This window comes from Cyanistes caeruleus, chromosome Z (genome assembly GCF_971803275.1).
Source record: "Cyanistes caeruleus chromosome Z, bCyaCae1.hap1.1, whole genome shotgun sequence".
NCBI lineage: Eukaryota > Metazoa > Chordata > Aves > Passeriformes > Paridae > Cyanistes > Cyanistes caeruleus.
In genome coordinates, this window is record NC_141732.1 from 41,280,679 (window position 1) to 41,289,029 (window position 8,351).

General features: G+C 35.1%; 1 long non-coding RNA gene across 1 annotated transcript; it reads right to left on the bottom strand.

Annotated features, from left to right (window-relative positions):
- Positions 1–2,173: 2,173 nt before the first annotated feature.
- LOC111941822 (uncharacterized) lies at positions 2,174–4,991 on the bottom strand. The gene is made up of 2 exons (XR_002870291.2): positions 4,700–4,991; positions 2,174–2,224 (listed from the first exon to the last, which is right to left on the bottom strand). It is a non-coding gene; the product is annotated as an uncharacterized LOC111941822 (long non-coding RNA).
- Between the last annotated feature and the right edge of the window lie 3,360 nt (positions 4,992–8,351).

An 8,351-nucleotide genomic window follows, 5' to 3' on the forward strand; every position in this document is an offset into this window, starting at 1 on the left:
TCTTAAGTTTTAGCTTTTGTATTTTCCAGATCCTGTACTGCATTAGTAGGTAACTGTGAACTTTATATGAAGTGTTAGCAAGTTCTCCTCACAGGGTAGTCAGACCAAACAATCCTTTTCCAGCCTCAGAACCAAGGACACTCTTGCAGCCTCAGGCCCAAAGAGCATAAGCAACAGTGAATTGAGGAGAGCAATCTGGGAGGATGGGACTTCCTAACCTGGAGCTCTAATTGGACAATTAACCCAAATATGTAAATGCATCAAAACATAAAACTGAAAACTCATGACTCAGTGTCCATGTTGGGTGCAGCCTCAGCTGGGCTCTCATACTGCCCAAGGTGTATTCTTTGAAAGCTTTTTTAATGAATGACTTTATTCCTTTAACACCATCTAGCCTCTGTTCTAGGCACCTTCTCAAGGCATCAGCATATTAATTCTAATTATATTTTTTATACTCTGCAGGATCAGACCTTTTTCTTCTTGGCATTCAGTGTCACATTCCACTAAGAATAATACACAGTTCTAGATTAATTTTTATCAGATCATTATGACTATTAGATATATTAATCTCAGGTGATTCCATGAAATTAGTCTCCCATTTAAAATTTAAATTTAAAATCTTTACAATCTAAGAGCTTTACAATATCATCTATAAAGTACCATACATGAATTTACTATTGTAAAAATTTATTTCATTCACAATTTGCTTCATTAGCTAGATTACAAAACTCAGAAACAGTAGAAAACTTGGGATTAGACGCTAGAATTGTTCTAACTGACTCCAAACTAAAATTCAACTCTTCATCATATTATTTGGCCTGATAACTAAAGCAGAGATGATGAGAACAGAAAAAGTAAGGAGACAAGATAAAATTAGAAAAGGGAATGCTTTCTTAGAATTTCATTCATGCCAAAGACACATTTTTATAAATATTTAAGTCATATTTTTTCCATGTAATCTAGAATAGGCTGATGTAAAAATTTTTGGTCTTATGACTTTATGTTCATAATTTGATTTTGATTTTGACAAATAAAAATAGTATTTTTCTCATATATTTTGAGTTATTTCAGCATAAACTTCCACCAAGAATAGATGGGGTATCATGATTTACATTGGTAACATATATAAAAACACTCTCCCAACATTTTTTAGGTTTTATACACTTTAAAAAGTTCTCTACACTTTATTTCTAGCCAGAATTGGTTTTGGGTTAGTCTATGCGCAACTCATGTTTTTTAAGATGTCTTTGGGGTTTTTAAGCAAAGGTATCAGTTATGTCATAAAATAAGTAAAGGTAAAGTACTAATGGTCTAATGCATCAGAATTCAAATCTAAATGTATCAGGAAACCACAGTGTTCCTGAAAAACCTGAAGCACAAGTTGGAGAGGATGTACACAAACTGCGGATGGGAACAAACTTGGTAGGGACAGTCATGGCTACACACAGTAGCCCTTCTATAGCATTGAATTTAATTCTGAACAATTTTCTTGCAAGTGAAAAATGCTACTGCCCCAGCAGTGGGAGACTGAAGCACCAGGGAGCAGAGGACAAGCTGTTACTTTTCTGCGCACTGTCTTTTTGGAGAAATTTAATTGTAAAAGAATTCAGTGTATAAGTTCTCATGAGAAGCCATATAAATCAAAATGAGGGGAAAAATATTTTCCCTCATTTTGATTTATATGGTACAGCTTCAAAAATGGTACAACTTCACCATCTGCACCATTAGAAATCCTTTGCCTCTGAAATTTTATCAGGTCTAATGTCCCTACAGCCTGGATTAGATTGACCCATCCTAATGAATACCAAAGGGAGATATTTCCTAGGTAAAAAGTCAGTACAGAGTTGCTCCTGGCTTTTGCAAAATGTCAGGCTTTGTGAGAAACTGGAATAAATCCCATGACCTTAAAATGTTTATGGGTAGAAGCACTATTTCTATGCAAAGGTCACTAAGCAGCCAGTGTTCACAGCTAGTTTAACAGCTTAGTGCTTCTCTCCAGATGACAACATGATTTAACGTCTCAGTGATGTGTTGGCCACCCAGCAGGTATTTCAAAGTAGACATCTGTCAACATGCTTGAAGAATCAGCTGTTTCCTTTCCATTGAGCAGGCAGATAATGAGGATGATTTTGAAATAATCAGAAAACACTTAGTTGAAATGAAGCATTCAGTGTTTCCATGTGCAGATTGTTTTGTTAGCTCAAACTGCTGTTCTTGGAGATTTCTGTAAACAGTAGGAATATGTTTCAGATTATAAGTGAAAGAAGAAAGACTAAGGCATTTGATTTATTAGTATCTATTGGAAACTTAAATATACTACAGAGTGTAGTTAAATGACATTTCAGAGCATTTACCTGCTGTTAAAATTCCGGACGAAATTAATTCATGACTAATTAACATTTTCAGTAAATATTTCTTTTGTGAGCACAGTAGTTAGGGAAAAATATGGTTTATTAATAATCTATATTTTAAATGCTTTATGTGTTTGTTAAGTTTCATTATTCCAAAAATTTATGAGGGAAAAATAAACTTAAATTCACAGACTTCTGTGAATAATTCATGTAATGGGTTTGATAATACTTTGATTTTTTCTAAACCATGGAACATGGACAAGAATTTTCAAAAATAAATATTTAAGAAATACAATGTATAAGTTTTTTTGTGAATTTTAAGTCTATATATACTACGGTTTGTCTGACTTAGGTCTATGGATAAGAAATATGGTATATTTTCTATTTTCACCTACTGATTCTAATGGTCACCTCAAATTCAGAATAGCTAAGGATATTTCATGTTGGCCAATTGAATTAACAGATGAGGTGTTTTCTGTATTTTGAATCAAATGCTATTCCTTTACCGTAAAAATTTTTCTATGTAACATTCTTCAAATATCAGATAAAAAAATCTAGCAGAGATGATTTCTAGTTAGAATAGTGTGAATAGGTAGGTATAATATGTAATTCCAGGGTATGTATTTTCCAGTTCAAGGTGAATTATAAAAAAATCACAGCTTGTTAATATTAGCCTATCATATTAACATTCATATGAAAATTAAAATTAATATTAATATATTAATAATTCCTCTGGGTTCCATATTCAGACGTCATGTCTAATTAGCATATTTATTTTGGATACTGTGTTGGGTTGGAAAAGGGCATTACTGTGTGAAATTCAGAGAAACTATCTCCTTAGACTGGAATTGATTTGATACTTCCAGGTAAGACTTTCTCTAAGTATAGCTCGTACATAGTCACAGTGCATTGCAAAAAAACTAAAGCATACCATTAGAATTAGACACATATTCCTCTTAGTACAGTGACTGTTTTCAAACACTGCATTTGTGATCCATTGCAATACTTTTGAAAACCAAAGTAAACTATTTTCCTACCTTCTAATTTGCCATCATATAAACTAATCCCTAGTGAGACACTTTGCTGGGTAAATTTTGAGATTTCTTAGTTGTGAGACTTATTTACACTGAGATAAATTCTAAGCACAAAATCCTTCAAGAGCTAATGAACATTATTTCTACAGGAGTAACACAGGAACAGACAATTCATTTGGGTTTAATAAGCAAAGCAATGTTTTTTCTCATGACAATGTTTTTCCTTTTTGACATATAGACATGTTATATCTAGGTATTAAATTATTGTGAAGCAGCTAGACCTTGGTAATTGCATGTGTAAAATTTTACCCAGAAGAACCCTGCAGTAAAATATAGCCATTTTTTTCTCCTACTTTGGAGTAATATGGCTTGGTTATTGCAGTTCAGCTCATATGAAATAATGTGTTCATCTTAGAATCTAGAATAGAACTATTCCAGCTATTTTAACTTTTCTAGAACTATAAAAATTGGAAAAGACCTCCAACATCATTGCGTTCACCTTTGACCAAATACCACATCAACTAAACCACAGCGCTGTGACATATCCAGTTGTTTCTTGAACACTTCCAGCACTTCCCTGGGCAGCCCATTCCAGTGCTTGACCAATTTAAACCTCCCCTAGCTTGGGACCACTTTCTCTCTCCCTGTCTCTTTTTATGTGGGAGAAGAGGCTGACCCTCACCTGGCTGCAACCTTCTTTTGGGTTGTTATAGACACAGAGAAGGTCTCCAGCAGACTCAGTCCCTCAGCTGCTCCTCGTAAAACTTACTCTTTAGATCCTTTTCCAGTTCTGTTGCCTGCCTATCTAGTGTCCCATAAAGAACAGAGAATTTCCACGTATCTCCTTTTATTTTTATTTTTAATGTATTTATATAACCTCTTTTTGTATTGCTTTCACAATGGTGGCCAGTTTGAATTCTGGCTGAGCTTATACTTTTCTAATTTTCTGCCTACATGATCTATTGACACACTTGTATTCCTCCTGAGTTGCCTGCCCCTTTTTTCAAAGATCATACCTTTTTCTTCCCTGAGTTCCAGTGAAAGCTCCCTATTCAGCCAGGGCACTCTGTTCATGACAGCTCATCTGTTAGCACATACAGGCAGCTTACTGCTGCTCCTTCAACATTTCCTCCTTTGTGTATTTTTGTTATTCAACCACCCAAGAACTTTGTTTTGTCCTGTGTACCACCAGAGTGAATCAAAAGTATGTAAGCCCCTTTAAAAACTCACGGAGTGAGCTTGGAGCATAACAACTCTCTGACCCGGTGCCCTCTGGAAGTCAAAAGTGGAGGTTTTGTTGACCACCTTCCTTACCTCACCAAGAACAGATTTTAACTTTGTAGTTGCTGTAGCCTCTGACCACCACATCTCCCACTTCCCTCCTCTGTTTGGGAGCAGCAGGTCTGGCAGGGCATGCCCTGGTAGGCTCCCCTATCAGCTGTGAATGGAAGTTGCCTTCCACACTCTCCAGGATCCATACTCTCACTGTGTTGAGTTTCCAGCAGGCTTTTGGCAAGTTAAAGTCTCCCACAAGAACAAGGGGTAGTCATCATGAAACATCCACTGATAGAAGATTTCACTTCATCCTGGCTGGGTGGTCTGTGACAGACTCCCAGCAGGATCTCTGCCTGGTTTGCCATCCCTCTGACTGTCACCCACAGGCACTCAGCCTTATCCCCACTGTCCCTGGGCTCTGCACAGCCAGAACCCTCCCCAGTGTACAGAGCCACCCACAGCCTCTCCTTCCTCACCTGTCCCTTCTGAAGAGCTTGTAGCCACCCACTGCAGCACTCCAGTCATCCCACCACATTTCCATGGTGATAGCTACATCACAGCTTCTTGCTGCCAATGGTTTCCATTGTTTGTAACCCATGCTGGGTGCACTGGTGCAGGTGCACTTCAGCTGGGCTGTCCATGTCACCCCCAACACTGGTGCGTCAGTGGCATCTCTAGCGAGAATTGTCTTATCCTGTTCTTCCTTCAAGCCTAATTAAAAGCCCTCACAATCATCCATAACAACTCATGGGCTAGAATCTTTCCCCTCCTTTTAGACAGATTAGCTCCATCTGCTTCCAGGAGGCCCAGTGGTGTACTAACCATCCCATGATCAAGAAAACTAAAATTCTACCAATGGTATCAATCTCACTAATGTTTTTGTTGCTACTCTGAAAATAATGATTTCTTAATTTTTTTAACATAAATATAACTAATTATTTTTCCTGTTTTGCTTAGTCCATGCAAATCTCTGCAGTCTTAGTTATTGTTTTTGCTATATCTGAAAATGAAGTATGATTTATTCCCTGGAGAATCTTAACTGTCTTGCATTATGTACACTGTGCTCGAACTCTTCCTTTAGGTTGTCAGTGCAAAGATTTTTGAGGCAAGATGTTCTAATATTCTTGATAGGTTTTACTATTGCCATTCTAATAATTATCTCTTTCTAAGCAATGTGCTTTAAAAGATATACAGTCAAAAACTTGATTCAGTTTTTTGTTGCAGCTATGATTTGACAGTACAAAGAGGTTACTTTGTATTTTTTGATATATTTCTGCTAAAAACAGAAGACTATAAATAAATGGAATACAGAATATTGTCTTCTTTTTCTCTTCAAAATGTTTTTGCCTCTTCAACGCTTACGGTTACTTAGGATACCAACACATAGGAGATGTATCATCGATCACAGAGATAGGAGGATCTCCTTACACAGTTTATCCTCAGTTGTCTGCTTCATTCTCAAAATTTTATGTATCATTAATCAACAACCTTCATTAAATGTTTGTGGAAAAATAAGAGTATTATTATTATGCAGAGCCTTTTTTGATTTCACTACTGTTACACAGGGCTTAATTATCTCATTTCACTTAAATCAGGGGTTTGTCTGTGTTAGTCTTTGCAAAAAAATGATTTAATATATAGTCATTTGAGGGGAAAATATAGTCATTTTAAGGGGAAAAAAAAAAACACAAATCAAGTCACTCACTTAGATTTTTAAATCAAAATAATTTCCACAATATTATTGAATATTATTTTTGTCAGGACACAAAATACCCCAAAACCATTTAAGGATTAGTAGACATAAATAATTCTCTACATGGTAAGAATATAAATAATGATCACCAGTATTATAGGTGGTGATACTTTAACAGATGTATTTAATCATTCACCACATCAAGTGTCATTTCTGTGCAATATGTCACCTCCAGCAGCCTGAAAAATGCAGCAAGTGGGGAAAGGAGCATCAAGACACAGATGTTTTCTCATACTGGGGCAATGCTGACAAGCATCATCAACAAAGTGAAATATTGAGATTTACAATAGCAAATTACAACAAAATTCACATTGAGAATTACATAGTAAATTACAACATTGTAAATATTGAGATTTACAATAGAAAACTGCAAAAAAATTCACATTGAGAATTACATAGCAAATTACCTAGGTGAAATCAAAGTCTACCCCTGCACTGCATCCTGCACTTTCCAGTATATTCTAATATTGTTTAATAAAACCAGTATGCCAGTTTTGATTTAAGAGAATGTTCCTAATTATTTCTCTCCTATATGAATCAATCAAAATATGTAAATACACAAAACAAAAAGCAATGGAAAACCAAAGTTAATAAAATTGTCTCTGTGTTTTGTCTATAATTACAATATATTATAGATTTTGAAAGTTTATTTCAAAAAGAAATCACTTCTTTCCCCTTAAGAAGATGCTTTAAAATATCTGTAAAAATCATACATTTTGTTGCCAGTATCAATATATTTTTTGAGTAAAGTGTTTAAAGATGGAATTTTTTTTCTGATAGACTCTTTTGGGTAATTGTAATATTTTTAAATGTACAAAAATTTTTCCATGCTCAGAAAATAAATAACAGGTGAGATAAGACTACAAAAAGATTAGGCTGGTAAAGCAGCTCACTACTAACAAGCAATTAACAGACACAGATGGTACAGAAAATTTGAAACAGCTGAGGAAATTTGGCATATTTCTAAAAGCCCATAGTCTCTGTTCTGATACCTTCCTGCCCTGTATTTTTATTACTCTGAAATTCTAAATCTTACTGGGAATGTGTTGTAAGAGTACCTGTCACTAATACTGTGAAAAAGGGCTGGACTGGAATGAAAGACAATGTCTGTATTTATGAAGAATGTATCAGATGTTCTCTAGTACACCAAGCCCTGTCTTGGAGCATGAATTTGTGGTGTGTCTTTGGCAGTAAAGGGCAGAGACAAAGAGGAGATTTCAACACCTTGTGATCAATGAAGATTTTATTTGCATTAAGCTCAAATATTTAGTTCCAAGAACTAGCATGTTGGGCAATATAATATAATATTTTAATATAATGATTATTAACAAATAAATTATTATAAATAATTAGTGATAATACTTATGGCCTTGACCGGAACCATAATTTACATAATTTTCATTTATTACAGACTTTTTGGTCAACATGTCTGCATTTATTCTCTACTGAATAGGTGGTTTTGCTTTCACCTTTCCAAATGCTTTGAAATGTCTTTATACTAATGTGTCTTTCTTGGAGACCAATTTAATACAAGCTGAAATTGTTGTAAATGAAGTTGTACTGCAAAAGTAAATTAAGAGGCATGATACAACTTGTCATGTTAGACAGAACAAAACACAATTTCTTCTTGTGTACTTTGCAAGCTATGGATCTGTACCTACTGAGATCACCCATGTGTTGAATGAAATTCCAATAGCAATCTTTGAGATCACAACTGCCAAGAGTATATCTCGAAACTTGAATGTAGGACACCTTATAACTCATTTTTAGCAGGGTCAGTTATGCTGTCAATCACAAAATGTTTTCCTACCTATAAGGGTCTCCAGTTGATAACACTTCTCACTGCACCACAGAAGCAAGAAGAATCAAAAATAACTGTATTGTAACTATATTGATTAAAAGTACTTATGACTTAGCTGTCATTTAAAATGAAAAAAA